This window comes from Podarcis erhardii, assembly GCF_964252035.2.
Source record: "Podarcis erhardii genome assembly, chromosome: 14".
In the NCBI taxonomy this organism is placed as follows: domain Eukaryota; kingdom Metazoa; phylum Chordata; class Lepidosauria; order Squamata; family Lacertidae; genus Podarcis; species Podarcis erhardii.
This window is the reverse complement of record NC_138503.1, coordinates 26,871,942-26,893,165: the sequence shown is the minus strand read 5'-3', so window position 1 is coordinate 26,893,165 and position 21,224 is coordinate 26,871,942. Positions and strand designations below refer to the sequence as shown.

Genomic DNA, 21,224 nt, shown 5'->3' with positions numbered 1-21,224 from the left:
CGCAGCCCAGGAATTGACATCCTTGAAAGGGGCCCTGGAAAGGTGAAGCTGCTTTCAAAACATGTAATCTGGAGAGCTCAGCAGGCTCTTTTCCAAAAAAAACCATTCGGGGGATTCCAAGGATGACCGTAAAATAAACAGAAAGTCCTCCTGCAAGCACCCTATCTGCGTCAATTCCCTGGCTGCCCCGCCTTTCGCTCGGCTCTTTTCTGCTGCCACAGCTGAACCACACTCAAGTTCTGCACACGCCCAGCATCTCCTGCCTCTCAAGTGCTCAGAGGATTTATTTCCCTGACTCCGTTAAGGAGGCTTAAGGCTGCCCACCCCCACTCCACCCCCCTGTGCCAAACATCACAGTTCCTAGCTCAGGAAGAGCCACGCAGATAAGTCACAGCATCTCCAGCTAGGACTGAGAAATATCCCTTGTCTGGGAATCCCAGAGAGCTTCTGCCAGTGTAGACAATGCTGAACTAGATGGACTCAGTAAAAGGCAGCTTCCCGTGTTCCTCTGTGTCCAAGAGTCTGCAAGCTTGCAGATGCCACAAGAAGCTTACTCTAGTCAGCAGCGAAAGCTTGGACAACAGGAGACCTGGCTCCATTAACCAGCTGTGGGTGGAAGTCCAGCACAATCCAGAGGTTTTACACAGCTAGCCACTGCGGTGGTCAATATTGCACACATCTTCATAGCCCCAAGACAGCTCAGTCGGAACTTAATCTTGGGTTAGGGGTTCGAGCTCCATGTTGGGCAAAAAGGTCCCTGCAATGCAGAGGGTTGGACTAGATGGCCCTTGCAGTCCCTTCCAACTCTACAACTCTACTTTGATTCATTCTTTGCTCCCCATACTTGATCTGGAGTGTGGGAGAACACCTATACTGTTCCAGGGCAGTTACTGTACGTACACAGAATCCCCGGGTAACCCAGTTCGTAAATGGGATCCTTTTTTTTTTTGTTGTTGTTGTTCTTCAAAGAATGGCAGTGTTGGAAGGGTTCCAAAGGATCATCCAGCCAACCCCCTGCGATGCAGGAATCACAGCTAATCCCAAGAGTCTTCAGGCATCCAACCTGGTGGGCACAAGGCTGGCAAAGATTGATCCAAGGTCCCTGGTACCTTCCAGATGTTTTGGAATCTGCTTCCCACCAGACCCAGCCAGGATAGCTGTCAAGCGCTGACCAAGGCTGATATGTGAGGCAGATTCCAAAACATCTGGATGGCACTAGGCTGGAAGGAGAGTCTGCCAGAGGGCAGTGGAAGGGCCAAGGCAAGTTCAAGCCACCATGACTCCTCTCGAGTCTCAAAGATTCTCACCCACTGCCACCAAAGTTCAGTGAAAATCCACAATCCCCGTCACTTTCTTCCCCGACCAAAAGAGCTGGATGTCGCCTTCTATTCTGCTTCAAACTACAGTTCAGAAAGAATGCCAGAGATAACCCTGGAGTCTGATAAATATTCCAACCCAAACGTTTTGGAGGATTCCTATGGAAACGTTTTCCTGGAACTCTCCAAAATGCTTTCCCTCCTCCTCCAAGGAACTCTGTCGAAGAGGTGGGAGCCCCTTCCTTTCTGAAAGCGTCCCCCACCTGCCATTTCCCTGGCCAAATGGGGCTCAGCCACTTAGAAATGCCAGGCTTCGATTGGTAAGCAAACAGAGAATCAGAAGGCAAACAATGATTCTCTGCCTGCTCCTGCGTGTGGGGACTGGTCTCTCCAGCTCTGGCCGGACTTGGCTTCACCACTGTGGCTGTGCAGCACCAGGCCAGGATTCTCGGTTCAGGGCGGAGCTACGGACCTGGCAAGGAGCTGGTATTCAGCTCCCTGACAATCTATCACGAGACGGCGGCCTCCTGACCCCTCTGCCTTCATACCTTCAAGTCCGATTAACTCGCACACAGGCTGATGCCATCATTTTGCTTGAGAGATTCCATTGACTCACCGGATTTCAAAAACAGGGGCCTAGTGCCCCTGCCCCGCCCCACTCCACACTGCCCCCACCTTCCCCTTTCATTCTCAAATTTCACTGGCAGGGGAAATATAGACACCGCTTGCCTGGAGAACAATCTCTGGAACTGTGCAGCTTTGTTAAAAGAGAGTTTTAACTTGAGAGTTGTAACTCTACAATTTTAAAAGGGGAGAAAGGGAGGGGGGTGGAGATAATGGTGCTTTCCCCACCTCTCAGCCAGACAATGCAACAGGCTTAATAATCCGGCTGCTGCAAGAAAATGGTTTCATGTTTTGTCAATCAACCAAGCCCTTGGGGATTCTCAAGAGTAGCAGTCACGGGTGTGTGTGTGTTGTTTTTTTAAGTGCATACATGAAAACAGCTTTTCTTCTTTGGCTCATTTACTTGTGTTAATAATTTCCCAATCGTTTGGTAGATCAGTTTGCCCTGAGCTGTGATCCCTTTGACGTGGGATTTATTTGGACAGTTTCTGATAAACAAGTGAAACAACAACAAACAAATGGAACACAAAGAAAAATGGAAAATGATTTCGTGGGGGTGGGGAACTGCAGAAACACAACAAAGCAGGCCTGGCAGAAACTCCCAAAATTAAATGCATTTAAAAGACAGAGGCTTGGGTGACCTAATTGATTTAAAAGACCTGGGTGACCAGAAAGGGTGAATGAAAAGATGGAAAGTTGGCTCCAGGAGAACCTCCCTGCACAGGCTATTCCAACTGGGGTGCCACTGCTGACAGCTGCCCAGCTGGCTTCATTTGGTGGGGGCACCCAAAGGTTTGGGTAGCCTAACTATGGCAGAAAGCGACTGTGGCCTGTTCCTAAGTTACCAACAGCAATGGTTCTCTAAGTGGGTGGTACTGCTCCCTAAGGGGTGGGGTACTGAGGGGGGCACTAAGATGCAAGGGACTGGCAGGGGGGCACCAGGGGTGTAAATGACTACCGAGCCTTCTAAAAGCTGGCATCACCGGACCAAGTTCATCAATGTTGTTGGATTAACTCAATTAAATAGTTTTAACTGGATTTTGAATAAATGCGCAATTCACTGCTGCTGTTTTGAATGTTATTGTGTTGTTATCTTCCTTAGTGAGTTGTGCAGACCACTATTGTGAATAATGCTCTTTATAGGGTACAGCGGCAGACACTGGGGATGGGTTTAGAGAACCAAGCATTTGAGAACCACTGGCTTACAGCTTTAAATGAGATAAAGCCAGCACTTTAAAATGATGAGCTGAAAACAGGCTGAGGTGGTGATGGGGAGAGAGCAGAGCTGGCGAAGCACAAGGTCGACCCACTTAATCTCACATCCCTGCTCTGGACCCCTTGCAGTCTCCGGACCTTTCTTAAAGGTTGCCCCATGTATAATGCAAGAGTCTAAATGGGACGTTATCAGAACATGGGGAATAGGAGCCAAGGTATCAGCATCCAGGTAAGATGACAGCTTGCAGATCAGCTGATAAAAGCCACGTTGAGCCACAGGGGTCACTTGAGCTACTAATTCCATTTCTGTATCAATAAACACCTCAAGATGGCAAAGCCAATGCTTTGGGGGGAGTGCAACCCCCATCTAGAACAGGTTGCTCACCTGTATATGTGCACATATATATGTCTCTCTGTGTGCATGTGTTGATAGATATAATTGTGGAATCTAGAGGTAATAAAAATGTATTTTTTCTAGGAGGAAGGAAAACAAAAGCACCTCAGATTTTCCAGTTTTCCAAAGGAGGTGTCCCTTTGAGACCCAGCACTTAGCCTCCGCTCTGAGGGGAAGGATTCGAAAACCCGAAGGCAGCTTAATTGCCCAACCTTGTGGAGGAAGATGCAGTTCCTGTTGAACTCTGAAACCCATTCAAGGGAAATAACATTGACTGGAGGGATGGGGTGGGGGCGGCGGAAGAGACATGGATGTCACGTAACTTAGGGCTTCCAGCCAGACCCCTGGACCTCGGCCACTTGCCTCCAACCGGTTTGCTTTGGGCTCAGAAAGCAATAAGTGGCTTTGTGGCCCTTGCAAAAAATTCCACGGGCAACTTCCTTGTGGGGGGAAAAGTGTTAAGTTGTGGGCGAACATAGCAGACGACACAGCGATTTCTCCAGAGCAGCTCTTTATTTGTAAGCTGGACAGAACTGAACAGCAAACAGCTCAGCCAGCCTGCCTTTATAGGCAGCCGGCTGTCAACATTGTAGCAACAACAACACAGGGTTTCCCGCCTAAAATAACTGACGTGGACCTGAGTGAAAACTATCTACAGTATCCCCCTGCTGGCCCAGGGTGAGAACTTCAGTACATAACAAAAAGGATGTCATTCAGAGTCACCTGATGATAATAAATGCTGAGCCCATTGGCCAAAAAAAGGGGGTTTCTCTCCACTTTGACAAACGGTAGCTTTTTCATCCCTGAAAACCATGCAGGATTATAAAGGTTGTTTGCAACCTACCTGGAATAAGACAACTCCCTCCGTCAACTGACATGAAGATCTAGGATGAAGGACACAACTTCCCAGTGTTGTGTAGTTGCTACAGTGCTCTACTAGGACCAGAGTTCAAATCTCCACTCTGTCATGAAGCTCACTGGTTGGCCTCGGGCCGGACACATGCTCTCAACCTAACCCACCAATAATAATAATAATAATTTTTTTATTTATACCCCGCCCTACCCAGCCAAGACCAGGCTCAGGGCAGCTAACAGCCAATAATAAAAACAAGTTGATTAAAATAAAAATTAAAAGACTAAGATACAGCATTAAAACATTAGGATGCAGCCTCTTCACAGGAGGAGAAAGGAAAAAGAAAGAAAGAAAGGGAGGGAATCAAACTGATTCTAAGCCAAAGGCCAGGTGGAACAACTCTGTCTTACAGGCCCTGCAGAAAGAAATCAGATCCTGCAGGGCCCTGGTCTCATGAGACAGAGCATTCCAGCAGGCCGGAGCCAGTGCTGAGAAGGCCCAATATAGATGGCATTAAAGGAAGTTTGGACAAATTCACTGAGGAGGAGGCTATCAATGGCTACCAGCCACGATGGCTCTATGATCTGCAGCAAGGAGAGTAATGTTTATGAATACCTGTTGCTGGAAACCACAGGGGCAGAGAGTGTTCCTGTGTTCAGGTTCTGCTCGCGGGTTTCCCACAGCTATCTGGCTGGCCACCGTGAGAACAGGACGCTGGACTAGCTCAGCCTTGGTCTAAATTCAGCAAGGCTCTTCTTATGTTCTTACTGTTTTTAAAAATAGTAGAGCAGCTCTCAGAGGTATCCTCCAGATTGGACTTCTTACTGTCCAAATCCCCTTTTAACTGATACCACGCACAATCCTTGCTTCTTTATTTAATTTTGACCTGCATTTAGCCAACTCTAATTCTCAACAACAAAGGTGCGTATAGTATAGTATAGTATGGAAGTGAGAGGTGGACCATAAAGAAGGCTGATCACCGAAGAATTGATGCTTTTGAATTCTGGTGCTGGAGGAGACTCTTGAGAGTCCCATGGACTGCAAGAAGATCAAACCTATCCATTCTTAAGGAAATCAGCCCTGAGTGCTCACTGGAAGGACAGATTGTGAAGCTGAGGCTCCAATACTTTGGCCACCTCATGAGAAGAGAAGACTCCCTGGAAAAGACCCTGATGCTGGGAAAGATGGAGGGCACAAGGAGAAGGGGACGACAGAGGACGAGATGGTTGGACAGTGTTCTCGAAGCTACCAGCATGAGTTTGACCAAACTGCGGGAGGCAGTGGAAGACAGGAGTGCCTGGCGTGCTCTGGTCCATGGGGTCACGAAGAGTCAGACACGACTAAACAACTAAACAACAACAACAATTATCGGCAAAGGTACGTGGGATTCTGGGAACGACTGAGACCCACACACATATTACTCAGATGGAGCAAATCTGAATGCTTTGCCTTTCCCTGACCTATTCTGCATTTCTTTAAACTACAAAACTTTTGAACAATGCATTCTGATTTTGCTCGCCATAGGGCGAATCAAGGGACTGTGCAGGGCATCACATCCCTGCATCCAACCACTCCAAAATTTATTCCGTGACCCTTCTTTTGCTCTAGAGACCATGCTGCATATTTTCTCATTCATACGGACCAGCCCACGACAAATATCCTCAGTAAGAAGTAGCTGAGTAAGGAAGAAGTAAAATTCCCCCTGCAGAAAATGGCACTTTAAAGCCAGAAAATGTAGTCGTCAACCTCCGCTGCCCCCCTCCCACATCCTGCCCCAACACTGCTTCGAATCATTTTCATCAAGCCAGTATACTTAAAATACCTCAGCCTTACAAGTTTCAGCTGGAATGCATCACTATAAAACAGAGCTAAACCCTGCCTCCAGAACTATCCCATTACATTAAGAGCTCCAATGGAGAGCAAGGGACTTATCTGGTGGTGGAAAACTTGCAAGAGGCATGGCCTGCAACCAACTCCGCCAGCTCCCTCCCTCCCTCCTCAAAAGCTTTCCCTCCCTCCTTATTTCATTATTATGCAGGAGGCGAGATTGGTGGGTCCCAAGACAGGCGATCCGTGACAGGTTGGGGGGGGGCATTGTTGGAGCAGCGCTTTCACAGCCCCAAACTGCTTGTTTGTACAAGCCAACTCTTCAGAGACATACCTTCGGAGTTAAGTCAGCCGTCAGCTCGCTTTACTCCCCACACCCCTCCCTCGAAAGACCCCTCCCCGCCTCTTTATGTTGCTCCTTGAGGTTGAGTGCATGGCGGAGGACACACACAGAGAGGGCCCACGGCAAATTGTGGTTTCCGTAAGAGCTGCCCCCCAAATTTTGCCAAAGGAAAAAAGTCAAAAGGACTTTAGAGGTACCTCTTGTGGGGCGGGGGGAAACTCAGGGATTATAGGGAAGTCAGAAAGCAAATCTCCTGAGGGTAGGGCTGTCCACACACCCCTAGTTTCAGAAGTGTGGTTACAGGATGGTTTGGCAACGCTGAGGGGGTTTGCAAGGCTTCGCATGACTATTCCATTTAAGATCATTGGTGCTTCCACCAACAGACCAGCGCTCTGACAGTAGAGAGACAAGCAACATGTGACTAGAGCAGCCTTCACCAACCTGGTGCCCCCCAGACTACAACTTCCATCATCCCCAGCCAGCTATATGGCACAGGAACTGATGGGAACAGAGCAGCACTGGCCCCTGGGGGCTGATGGGAGTTGTAGTCCGAGACATCCAGGTGGTATAATGTTGGCGAAGGTTGGATTAAACTGTGAGCCTCAGCTGATTGCGGAGGACCCCTTAGCTGCAGGAGGGTGGGTAGGTGGGTGTCTGCGACACAATGGATCTGTGCAAATGTTTTATCCTCCGGCCTCAGATCCTAAGTGCAAAATAACATGCAGCGGTTCTGCAAAAACTAAGCACTGCCGTGCTATTTCATTTTTAAAAGACAGAACTCACCAGCTCCTTTTTAAATGCCGTTCTTAGAAAAGCATTCCCCTGCCTGCCCCCTTTTGCTGGCTTTATCTCTCCCTGATCCTTGGAGCGTGGCCCAAAGCCAGCGCTGGTTATTAATTAATCTTGAGGGTGCAAGTTACATTCCTGGCAAGTCTCACCACTTCCTGCACTGGCTGAGGCAGTGGGCATCGTTTGCCCTGAGCTTCTGATAATAATGCAACCGCAAGACCTAGCGGAGAACGTTCACAGCTTGTTACCCACAACAAAGAAACCCCAAACTCAACAGACGTTTTTCCCCCCTTTTGCATTTTCTGACGGAAAGCACACAGTTAAAAACAGGGGAAGGGGGAGAAGCCTTGAAGAGAGGCGTGAGGTTTTACTAGGAATGCCAAAATGGCCTGTGACCACCTGGCGCCCCCCCCCCCAGATGGTTTAAACTACAACTCCCATAAGTCTCAGCCTGTTTGGGAGCTATAGCCCAAAACATCTGGGAGGCATCATGTGGACTGAGGCTGGCCTTGAGAGGTTAGAACAGGATGAGGGAAGACAGAGCCTGGGATCAAATCCCCTTTTGGCTGTGGATGTCTCTGGAGGATGCAAGCAATACTCTTAGGCAGGGGTCAGCAACCTTTTTCAGCCATGGGCTAGTCCACTGTCCCTCAGACCATGTGGTGGGCCGGACTATATTTTGGGGAAAAATATAAATGATTTCCTATGCCCCCCCCCCAAATAACCCAGAGATGCATGTTAAATAAAAGCACACATTCTACTCATGTAAAAACACCAGGCAGGCCCCACAAATAACCCAGAGATGCATTTTAAATAAAAGGACACATTCTACTCATGTAAAAACACGCTGATTCCTGGCCCGTCCGCGGGTCAGATTTAGAAGACGATTGGGCCGGATCCGGCCCCCGGGCCTTAAGTTGCCTACCCCTGCTCTTAGGCTTTATACTACACCGGCTCACCCTGGAAAATAGCCCACTATTACAAAAATCCCATCTTCTGCTTGACCAACTTTTTGCCTCTGGTCCTGCCCACTGCTACTCACATGCGGCCCCCAGAAGCTTGCCTGCAAGGGAGTGCGGCCCTCAGGCTGACAGAAGTTCCCTGCCCCCGTAACAGACAAAACACCTCCACAGGCAACCCAGGAAACAGGGAGCCAAGCCACCCCACTGCCAGGATGAAGCTGGGTAGCTGAGATTGTTCAAAAAACTGGCACAACCATCATTACTGAAAATGTAGACAGACAACATGAAAGCTTGCTGCTCTAAAGAGCTTGTGACATGGATGTGAGCGGCAGCTAGGATTTCAATAGCCCCGTAGTCTTGAAAGATCTACGTTTGTGGTACAAGACTTTGGCTACTGTGGAAAAAGTAATACATAAACTGCACATCTCCAGAGAGATGAAGGATCCAGGCTGCTTTTATGTCATCTGGTGGGCAATGTTAGAAACTCAGGTATATAATCTAGGTGCCAAATGGCAGCTCAAATCTCGGTTACAATCGCCACACAACAGAATGCCTATTTGCCAGGTGGTTGGACTAAATTACCTCTGGGATCCCTTTCCAATGCTACATTTCTGAGATTCTATTATCTCAGCCACATTGTTTGAGTGTAACTTGCTCTTACAACAATTCACTTGTTCCAGTATGCAAGAAGGAGAAACACACACACAGTGGAAGTGGAAATGGTATAGACTAAGGCAGAGGTTTTTAAACAGTGGTTGCCAACCTGGTGCCCAGAAAGCTCCACAAAGTCATAACTGGACCTGTGTTAGTAGCAAAATGTGCTTGGCGCATGGCTAATTTCAAAAACTGCTGGTGTGATTTTATTTCCTATGCTTCGGACTTGGATGCTCAACATTCGCCATCCAAGTCATCTTGGGAAAGAGAGGTGTCTTGATTTGAATCGGCGTGTCGTCATTTCTTTCTCTTATTTTTTTCATTGCTTGCTTGCTTGCTTGCTTTGCATACGGCACAATGCTACTGCACTTTGGGGTTGTTAGTACATTGGTGCCTCGGGTTACAGTCGCTTCAGGTTACAGACTTTGCTAACCCAGAAATAGTACCTCGGGTTAAGAACTTTGCTTCAGGATGAGAACAGAAATCGCACAGCAGCGGTGCAGCAGCAGCAGGCCCCATTAGATAAAGTGGTGCTTCAGGTTAAGAACAGTTTCAGGTTAAGAACGAACCTCCAGAATGAATTAAGTTCTCAACCAGAGGTACAACTGTTACGGCGATTAAGGAAATTTTAAAAAGGAATGACAAGGAGCCAGATATATGGAGAAACGTGACTCAAAGAAGTAGGAGGCCCAGGGTTCGCTCTGATTGTTTAGAAATACACAATCGCTTTGAGGTCCTCTCCCCTAGAATGGAAGACGAAGAGCAGACTCCATTTGAGGATCTCTCCCTCGTTACAGTCGATCAGGTATATGAAGACGAGCAGCAAAGTCAGTCCTCAGGGAATGTGCAGGCGACCTTGGAATGGACAGATCACGGAAGAACCCCGACCAAACCTAAGAGGAGGCGTGTAGTGGTGATAGGGGATTCCCTACTGAGGGGAACAGAAGCAGTGATCTGTGGGCCTGACAAGATGTCTCGGGAAGTGTGCTGTCTCCCCGGGGCTAAGATCCAAGATGTAACTGAACGACTGCAAGGAATCATAAAACCCACTGACAAATACCCCTTCCTCTTGGTTCATGTGGGAACCAATGACACTGCAAGCAATAGCCTCCAGAAGATCAAAAGAGACTATGAGGCTCTGGGCAGGAAATTGAAGCAATTAAATGCACAAATTGTCATCTCATCTGTCCTCCCAGTTGAACGACGTGGCCCAGGGAGAGAGAGAAAAATAGTGGAAGTGAACAGCTGGCTTCGCAAATGGTGTAAACAGGAACGGTTTGGATTCTTAGATCACGGACTGCAGTTTCTTGAAGATGGACTTCTGGCAAGAGATGGGCTGCACCTCACAACGGTTGGGAGGAATGTTTTTGCCAAAAATTTCAGAAACCTCATCAGGAGGGCTTTAAACTGACTAATGTGGGGGAGGAAGACAGTGCTCCTGAAGGTAGGAGTCTATCAATTGATGAACATGATCATCCAAATGTCATAGACCAAATGGAGCAAACAGCACGCAGACCTAGTGGTGGGAGGAAAAAATCCTTAAATAAGAGACACGGGGGAATGATTAATGGACTTCAATGTCTGTACACTAATGCGCAAAGCATGGGTAATAAACAAGATGAGCTTGAGCTCTTGGTACAGCAAACTAACTATGACATAATAGGCATCACTGAAACCTGGTGGGATAAGTCCCACGACTGGAATGTAATAATGGAGGGTTACAATCTATTTCAGAGAAACAGACCAGACAAGAAAGGGGGAGGAGTGGCGTTATATGTCAGGGATGTGTATACCTGTGAAGAGATCCAAGATTTAGAACCTCAAAGCCAAAGTGAGAGCATTTGGGTCAAAATTAAGGGAGAGATGAATAACAGGGACCTCATTGTGGGAGTTTACTATAGATCCCCAAGCCAAACGGAGGACATAGATGATGCCTTCCTGGAACAGATGGCCAAGCATGCAAAAGGAAGGGAGATAGTAGTAATGGGGGACTTCAATTACCCGGATATTTGCTGGATGTCAAACTCAGCCAAGAGCATAAGGTCAAACAGATTCCTCACTGGCCTTGCAGACAACTTCGTTGTCCAGAAAGTGGGAGAAGCAACAAGAGGAACAGCCATTTTAGATCTGGTCCTAACCAATGTTGATGACCTGGTTAGTGGGGTAGAAGTGGAAGGATCATTAGGCGCGAGTGATCATGCTCTTCTGAAGTTTACTATACAGCGGAAAGCAGCAGCCAAGCATACTAGGACTCAATTTCTTGACTTTAAGAAAGCCGACTTCATAAAACTTAGGGAAGTGCTGGGTGGGATCCCATGGACAGTAATATTAAAAGGAAAGGGAGTTCATGATGGCTGGGAGTTTGTTAAGAGGGAGATAGTAAAAGCACTAGGCAATACCAATGAGACGGAAACATGGAAGGTGCCTAAAGAAGCCAGGGTGGCTATCTAAAGAACTTTTAACTGAGTTAAGATTAAAAAAGGATGTGTACAAAAAATGGAAAGGGGGGAAACCACCAAAGAGGAATTCAAACAAATAGCCAGCACGTGTAGACACAAAGTCAGAAAAGCTAAAGCACAGAATGAACTCAGGCTTGCTAGAGAGGTTAAAAGCAACAAAAAAGGCTTTTATGGGTATGTTCGTAGCAAAAGGAAGAACAAAGAAACAGTGGGGTCACTCAGAGGAGAAGATGGTGAAATGCAAACAGGGGACACAGAAAGGGCTGAACTCCTCAATGCCTTCTTTGCCTCAGTCTTCTCCGATAAAGAAAACAATGCCCGACCTGAAGAATTTGGAGCAAATGATTCAGCAGAGGAAACACAGCCCAGAATAACTAAGGAGATAGTACAAGAATACTTGGCTAGTTTAGATGTATTCAAGTCTCCAGGGCCAGATGAACTGCATCCAAGAGTATTAAAAGAACTGGCAGATGTGATCTCAGAACCACTGGCAGTCATCTTTGAGAATTCCTGGAGAACAGGCGAAGTCCCGGCAGACTGGAGGAGGGCAAATGTTGTCCCTATTTTCAAAAAGGGGAAAAGAGAGGACCCAAATAATTACCGCCCAGTCAGTCTGACATCAATACCAGGGAAGATTCTGCAGCAGATCATTAAGCAAACAGTCTGTGAGCACCTAGAAAGGAATACTGTGATCACCAATAGTCAGCATGGATTTCTGAAAAATAAGTCATGTCAGACGAACCTGATCTCGTTTTTTGACAGAATTACAAGCCTGGTAGATGAAGGGAACGCAGTGGATGTAGCCTACCTTGATTTCAGCAAGGCATTTGACAAGGTGCCCCATGATATTCTTGTAAAGAAGCTGGTAAAATGCGGTCTTGACTATGCTACCACTCAGTGGATTTGTAACTGGCTGACTGACCGAACCCAAAGGGTGCTCATCAATGGTTCCTCTTCATCCTGGAGAAGAGTGACTAGTGGGGTGCCACAGGGTTCTGTCTTGGGCCCGGTCTTATTCAACATCTTTATCAACGACTTGGATGATGGACTCAAGGGCATCCTGATCAAATTTGCAGATGACACCAAACTGGGAAGGGTGGCTAACACCCCAGAGGACAGGATCACACTTCAAAACGACCTTGATAGATTAGAGAACTGGGCCAAAACAAACAAGATGAATTTTAACAGGGAGAAATGTAAAGTATTGCACTTGGGCAAAAAAAATGAGAGGCACAAATACAAGATGGGTGACACCTGGCTTGAGAACAGTACATGTGAAAAGGATCTAGGAGTCTTGGTTGACCACAAACTTGACATGAGCAAACAGTGTGACGCGGCAGCTAAAAAAGCCAATGCAATTCTGGGCTGCATCAATAGGAGTATTGCATCTAGATCAAGGGAAGTAATAGTGCCACTGTATTCTGCTCTGGTCAGACCTCACCTGGAGTACTGTGTCCAGTTCTGGGCACCACAGTTCAAGAAGGACACTGACAAACTGGAACGTGTCCAGAGGAGGGCAACCAAAATGGTCAAAGGCCTGGAAACGATGCCTTATGAAGAACGGCTAAGGGAGCTGGGCATGTTTAGCCTGGAGAAGAGGAAGTTAAGGGGTGATATGATAGCCATGTTCAAATATATAAAAGGATGTCACATAGAGGAGGGAGAAAGGTTGTTTTCTGCTGCTCCAGAGAAGCGGACACGGAGCAATGGTTCCAAACTACAAGAAAGAAGATTCCACCTAAACATTAGGAAGAACTTCCTGACAGTAAGAGCTGTTCGACAGTGGAATTTGCTGCCAAGGAGTGTGGTGGAGTCTCCTTCTTTGGAGGTCTTTAAGCAGAGGCTTGACAACCATATGTCAGGAGTGCTCTGATGGTGTTTCCTGCTTGGCAGGGGGTTGGACTCGAGGGCCCTTGTGGTCTCTTCCAACTCTATGATTCTATGATTCTATGATTCTATGACAACAACAACAACAAAAACGCAGTGCTATTTTGGATGAGGGCTTTTGCAGAGCTGTGATCCTGTGACCTCAGTGCAGCCTTTGACAGAGGAAGAGGGGTGAGCTGAAGGCCTAAGTAAAACAACCCCCTCCCGCACCAAAACCAACACCAGAGGCAGAGGAAAATCAGAAAAGGGATGTGTGTGAGAGAGACATCTGATCTGTTTGGCCATTACAAATCGGCAGGGTACATAAATATCTGTGATGGCATATGTCAAAGTTCTTATTCTCTAAGGTTTATTTCCTTAAGAGGTCCTATGAAAAAAAAAATTGGGGTGGGGGAGCAAGAGAAGAGAAGCTAGGCAGGACGTGACAGCCACTTTCTCCCCCCGCACACGGACAGAGTTGGTGGCGGCCATCGCAACACTGTTAGGAACAAAACAAAGCCGGAAACAAAACTGCACGGTTCACATTTTTAAAAAACAGTGCAAAGGGGGGGGGAGCGAGCAAGCACACACAAACATGGGATTAAATCAGCCCATCTCTAAGCTGGCACCCTCCAGATGTTTTGGGCTGTGATTCCCATCAACCCCCTCAACATCACAGGAGTGCTGGCAGTGGGGGCTGATGGGAGTTGTGGTCTGAAACATCAGGAGGGCACCAGCTTGGGGAAGGGCTGAGTCGAGTCAACATCTGCAAAAGATATCCCCGCCTAACCAAAGAGCAGGATTTCATTAAGTAAATTGCAACTTGGCACAAATTCTGAAAGAAAAAAAGGGGTGGGGGAAGCCACAGTCAAGCCTGTAATTTAAGCCCCGCTTTCAGGGTGATGGCATGACTGCAACAGACTCCAGCTTCCAAGCTGACTTGAAATAAAATAACCGCCTGCCGCCCCCCCCCTCCCTGGCTCCTGCAAGCTCCACCTCAATGAACCACAATGTTTGCAGGTAATTATAACATTAGGAAGAGCCTCCCTGCTGGGGAGATAAAAAAGAGAGACCGGAAAGCAGAGAGAAGATGGAGGTCTCTCCAAAGCCACCATTGTCATCTGAAACAAATTTACCAAGTGACCAGGAGTGTAACTCTCTGGGGAGAAGCTTTTGACCACAGGGGTGAGCTCCAGAGTTGCTCAGCTCAGCAGCTTGCCATGCTGGCACACCTACCCAAAAGCACACAAAAACTGAGCATGCAAAAGAGTCTCAGCAAGGGCTGAAAAGGTAGTCCAGGAGCCAGAAGCAGGTGTGCAAACAGGACATTGAAGCCCAGGTTCAATTACTCTCCTCAAGCCCCAACCACACTGGAAACAGAATTAGTTTGCTGCAAGCCGAGAAGGCGGTTTGATAATGCTTTCCATCAGTCTGGTTGCTTCTTTCAAGGCAGTTGTGCGAAAACTGGATGCAATCCCTTCCAGTGACTCAGCAGTGTGCAAATGCTCCCCCATCAAAAGACCAGGAGGAACCTCACCAAAGGAAAATCACACACACAAACACACAAAACAATGCCACCTAAAAATAAACCAACTCGCTATCAGCTCGCTGCCTGCTGCTAGTGGGCATGCTTTATTGCTTCAACCCTGGCAGAAGATTTCAGCTCTCCCAAAGTTAACAAAAACAACCTTCCAACTTTCTGAGTTAAATGCAAAATTGGTAGGGGAAAAAGAAGGAGCAGCAGCAGCCCACATCACCAATTATTTGCTTAGACTGGGCTTGGCTTCTTGCAATTTTCCTGGCACTTAAGACTACAGTCTGTTATTTTGGAAGGCTCTCCACTGTATACAGAGCTCAGAAACCAGCAAGCTGACTTCCTCCGTGGTCTAAACATCCGCATGCCGTCCCTAGCTGGATAAAACCGTGCACTTCAGGAAACAGCACAAGAACCCTCAGTAATTCTGTGTGCGGAGAACAAACAGGCATCACCAAGAAAGCAAAAAAGCAAAAGCAAGATTTCTAAAGCAGAGCCTTTCTGTGATCCATTCAACAGGGGGTTGTGATTGCAACACAAGCCATTTTATTCGCCTTCCAGAATATTATCTATTGCACCCACTGGATGCCTGAGGATCTCAGCATCACTCCTCAAATGAACAAGCACCTGACCCTTATGATTGCAGAGATGAGCTTGTCAGGTGGGGTGGCCCAAGGAGCCTGAGTCCTGGATCTTTTGCTCTGGGCCCTAGATGTGTTGCTTCTTCCTACTTTCGGGAGGGGGGAGCCTCTACCTAAACATCTTATTGGGACATCCAATGAAGCTGAATGTTGGAAGATTCAGTGCATAGAGAAAGGGGGGAACTTCATCACACAGAGCATAGCTCAACTATGGAACTTGCTCCCACAGGAAGCAATGAAGGCCACACCTTGCACTGCTTGAAAAGAGGGTTAGATGGATTCTCAGAGGACAAGGGAATGTATGGTTACTAGCCATGGTGTCTATGCTCTCCCTTCACTATCTGAGGAGGTCTGCCTCTGAATGCCAGTTCCTGGGAAATTCAGGTGGGGAGAGTGGCTGCTGCACTCAGGTCCCACTTGTAAGCTTCCTACTGGAGTATTGAGTTTGCCATTGTGTGAACAGGATGCTGGACTAGACAGGCCATTGCCCTGATACCGCAGGGGTCCCCTTACGTTCTTAAAGGCTATTGGGTAACCAACACAGCTCAATCACAGAGCCCATACTTTGCATGCAGAAAGTCTCCCTTTTAATTTGCATTCTCTTCCGTTTCCCTTCTAAGGAAATTAGAAGGCAATTTCAAACATTTACAGGACTCGCGACTTGAACCAGATTTTTGGAGATTCATCCAAGCGACAGAGGATTCTTCTCTTTTAACAGCTTTTGCTTTCCTTCTTAGACTCATCAGCCCATCATTATCCTCCAAATTCCCCTCCTCCTCTTCTGATGTGCCACTTTGCAACAGAAGGTGCTCTCCATAAATCAATAAAGTGCTAAGGTTTTCCGCCGATGCCAAATGAGATCTTAAGTCTAATAAAACACAGCTGAGTGTTTTATTTGATCTGACCAATTACTCCACACTTGCTCTTGTGGAAAGTAATGTTCAGAGTTACTAAATTTTGGGTTGGTACTGAGGAAACTATTGCCCCTGACTGGGGCTGGTGGGAATTCTGGTGCAAAACATCTGGAGGGCACCAGGTTGGGAGATGCTGTTGTGACAGGAAAGAATGAAGCATGCTTAATGGATAGGGAAAATGGAGACCATTTCATAAAGCGAAGAGAAGAGAACTCTTAACTCCTAATCTGAATTTGCATGGTACAAATCTAAATACAGTGGTACCTCGGGTTGCAGACGCTTCAGGTTACGAGATTTTGGGTTGCACTTAACCCGGAAGTACCAGAATGGGTTACTTCCAGGTTTCGGTGCTTGCGCAGAAGCACCAAATCGCAACCCGCATGTGCGGCGCTGTGGGTTGCGAACGTGCATCCCGCACGGATCATGTTCGCAACCTGAGGTTCCACTGTATGCAAAGTGCAGCTGACTGAGCATCATTCATGGAACAGATCTTTGGTGATAGGCAATCTGCAAGTGTGAAGGATCCTTTTGCCTGTAAATGTGAAAGGAAAAGCCTGTTTGGATGTTCCTTTTTTGCTCTGTGACCTTAAAAAACAAACCCTCTCATCAGGGCTAATACTATGTTCTGTCACTAGATGTCACTATTCTTAGTTTATAATTTGTCTACGCTTTTCTCTAGCACAGAAACAGAAGGAAAATGTATAGCAAAGCCTTGATACACTAGCATAAATTTATTCCATTTGCAGAAATGTGGGTCTGCAGGTAGCAGAATTTGGACTTTGGTATGGATTGAGAGAATATTTAATAAGCAGGGATAACTGAATGGAAAAACCCGACTCTTATTTCATTGGTCCTTTAATTTTTACATTCCCTGTTGTGTTTGCCCTCACAACTAGCCCTGTGAGGTAGGTCATGGCTACTTAGGTTCTCCATCCCCTGATGAGGAACTGATACAGTGACCTGCGTAAAGCCACATAGCAAGACTACTGTGGATGTAAGGCTTGCATTGCAGTCTGTCAGATGCGTCCATCACATCAGGGTACTGGCCAGCTATCATTTTCTGCCTGGCTGATAAACAGTGTGAGTCCCAATTTAGGTCCAACGTTTCTCAAGTCACTCAACCTATTTCTTTGTGAGCTTGCCAGAGGCATCTGGTAGGCCACTGTGGGAACAGGATGCCGGACTAGGTGAGTCTTTGGCTGATTCAGCAACCAGCCTCTTGTGTTCATTTATACCATCATCTGAGAGGGCAGGAATTGGGTCCTCTGTTTGCAGAGCAATTTCAACAGGACTGGAAAATGTAACTGGCTGTTTGTAAAGGAAAACACACGCACACACCCCGCACAGCCTCTTCCTCCAACTCAGACTAGAGAACCTCTGAATGTCCCAAAACGGTTTCCAAAACCGGGTAACTTCCAAAGGAAACCATTCAGATGCAGCAGGGGGCATGAGGTTACCACAATATATTAAAAATAACAACAACTAGCAGTGCCCTGAGAAATGCAAGGAATGCGGGAACATTGGAATGATTTAGCAGGAGAAAACATTATGGGAGTGCAGGACTTAAATGCAGCCTTCCCTCCACAGAGCCCATGCGTTTGAAATACCTTCCGAGTCGCCACTGACATTCGTCATGCACCATCATCTCATAGCAATACAAAGTCATATTCTGCAGGGCAAATAAACACGTTTCCTCTCTCCCCTCAACCCCTTTCCTCAATCTCAGCTTTTAAAATAAGATAAAAAGTCTCATTTCTTAAGCTTTATGACTCTCCGCTTGCAAGAAAGTCCTTGGTGCCCCTGCTCAGAACTGCTGACGTTTCAGGGGAATGAAGTGACCGAGCAAATTACTGTGAAGTCCCCAGGGCTTTCCAGATGGAAACTGTACTCGTTGCCGACGTGTTTGGAGGTGCAGAGTCTTTTTTCCCCTTTGACGCAAGCGAGGGCTCCCGGTAATGGAAAAAAGGAGTCCGGTCTGTCACTTCGTCACTTCACGGTCCTGTGGCAAAGTGCAGGGGGGTTGTGGCCACCTAGGGCTGGTGGGGAAGGAGAGGGGCACTGGAAATTGCCTGAAACCAATTCCTGCACAAGGAAACTTCCAGAGGGGGCGAGAGCTGTGTTAGCGTCAAATATAATGAAGGGGCTTGCAAGCACACGTTCCTTGAGCTCTTTGGCCTGGCCGAAACGCGTCCTTGGAAAGTGAAAATGCCTCTCATGTTCCTGGATGGATGTTGGAGAGGTGTGTTTGTGGCTTGTGCAGAAACCACTGGCCTTTGCATGCCTGCAATCCAGCCTATTATGCAAAGGGTAGGGGACACATCCATGGATAAACCCACTTTCGCCAATGGCATGTGGCCCCCAAAAAGTTCCCTATAAAGAGATGTGGCCCTTCCCGTCCCCTGGGAGATGCTTTCATGGTGCCCAGAGTTCAGTTCAGCAGCTACAACGCTTACACAGAAGGTAACTTAAAACGTACGGACACCCCAAACCCCACCACTGCCGGGTCAAAGGCAGAACAGCTATGGAAGGGTGAAGGGGAACCAATGGAGTTTTTTCCCTGTGAACTCCAGTAAGCAATGGCAGAGGCACTGGGCTGGGCTGGTGGGGCAGAAGACAGGGAGCCTGAGAGTTGGTAGCACCAGAGCAACTAAGTCCAGTTTTGTCCTCACTGTTAAAATCTACAAGTGCGACACCTGGAATGAAGAGGGAGGAACAGGGCTGAGCGATATCAGGTTTTCAATGTTGTGAAGCATCACCAGCTAATCATTGCGATACATCACCATGTTGAAAAGGAAAGAACACTTCCGCTGGCCTTGAAAGGCACCAGGGTGAAGTCACTGCTGCCAACGCCTGGCGCAGGGATGAAGGAGGCAGCTTGCCCACTCGGTCGGAGAAGCTAAGGCAACAGCTGGCAAGTCCCACTCGCAATATACTGCTGGGTCAAAATACCATTGCGATCTGGCCCTCAAACCTGGATGATGTACCAATAAATTGCCCAAGCCTAGGGAGGAAACTGGCAGACAGGGCCACCCCCTGGTCAGTAAGTGAGTGGCTGGCTGAGGGCAGGCTGAGGTCAGTGGGGCAGGGCCCCCATTTGCCCCAGTGGACCTGCCTCCACGATGCACAGTGAATATGCGAGCACAAGAGTTCCCTGCCAAATGTTAGCACAAGCTAATCAAGAGCACCAGACCCCTGGAGTCCTTATGGCCTTGAGGCAGGCCTCTCCAAGGTTGCTTTGTCCCAATACGGGCAAGAAAGGTTCTCAGAGAATGTGTAGTCTATTGGGTCCAAAATTAGCCTCTGGAAAGATCTGTGTTTGGGTTGTTCCCAAAACTACTCAGCCTGTCCTGAAAAGATAGCTGAGCTAACAGCTCCGACCATGACTGAAGGCCTACCAAGTGCGTTTGTATAAATTTCAGGAAGTACTTTAAACATTTACACAACAAGTCATTTAAAGAGAAACCTGTTATGTCTCAAAAATGCAACCGCTAATCATTCTGGAGTTACCATCGGTCATTTCAGGCTTCCTTCCCCCGGAATATCTCCTTTTCAAGGACAGAAAATAAAATAATTGCTAAGGAATCTTCATTTCTGGGCTTGAAACCTAACAATCTATATTCACAATGAGCCCTATAGGAGCCTCCAAGACAGATTTCGCCAACCTGTTGCCCTCTATGTGTTTTGGATGACACCTCCCATCACAACAACAGCTGGGTCTGGTGGAAGCTGTGGTCCAGAGCATCTGGAAGGCACCAGAGTGCTAAGAACAGCTGCTCCTTGGAATCAAGAAACATCAAAACCTGCTTGTGGGTTCCTGTTTCTCTGGCCCCGGAGACTATATCAGAGAAGGGCATTCATCCTTGCACGCTTTATAGAATTTGCAACCTATTCAATCTCCTGCTTCTGTCCACAGGAGGGGAGCAGCCTGGGATGCTGCAATTTGACCAGAATTCTGCAAAGAAAAGAAGATGGACAGAGAGGAGGGCCAACGGTCTGGATGCTGGGTAAAGGCAAAAAAAATAGCCCCGTTTCACGATTTCCTTAGAAACTAGGAAACGTATGTGGCTGCAGGTTCAAAGCTTCTAGCAGGGCCCAATGTGGGGCAAGAGAATGTGAGAAAAGCCTGAGTGCTGGATCAGGCCAAGAACCCCTTCATAGTCCAGCATCCTGTTCTCACAGTGGCCAACTAGGTGCCCCAATGGGAAGCCCCCACTGTACTTTCCAGAACCTCCAGGCCTGCCGGTTACTGGGCCTAGCAGAGTCTGACTGGGCAAGGAATGGGCTCTCCTCTTTGGGGTCACGGCTTCCGATCTTCTAGGCCCAAATGTCCTGACAGTGGAGCTAGAGCCACCGATGATAAAATTTTGTTTAATCCTCCTTTAAAGTTATTCCCATTTGCTACCATCACCACAACATCCAGGAGTGAATTCCGTACATAGCATAACAACCAATTCACTAGGATCTACTGACAGTAGATGTTCATAGGATGAATTCCACTGGGAAACCCCATTAAGCCTTAACCAGAGAGCTTCAGCTGGCCGTAATGCAACCTTCAGCTTTTATCAGGAAATACAGAGCATCTCGCAAAGTGGTGCCGCCAAGGAAATGGCTAGCCCTGAAGTAAGAACCCCATCAAAGAAAAGGAAATACGTGCCCAGCCTCTGCTTGATCATTTGCCTAACTCTCTTGACTTCCACCTGCAGTACTCTTCCCCAAAAAATGAGCAAAACTTGAAAGCCTCCACATCACATCATTCACTTGCAAGGAGGGCCCATCAGCTACGCTGGCATTCCAGCTGATGACATCATTGCAAAAGGAAGAAATCTGATTTCC

At 47.5% G+C, this 21,224-nt stretch overlaps 1 protein-coding gene across 1 annotated transcript in view; it reads right to left on the bottom strand.

The window, feature by feature from the left end:
• The window catches only part of SMAD6 (SMAD family member 6), a 59,746-nt gene that overhangs the window by 1,167 nt on the left and 37,355 nt on the right, over positions 1 to 21,224 (bottom strand). The gene's annotated exons all lie outside the window — the stretch shown is intronic.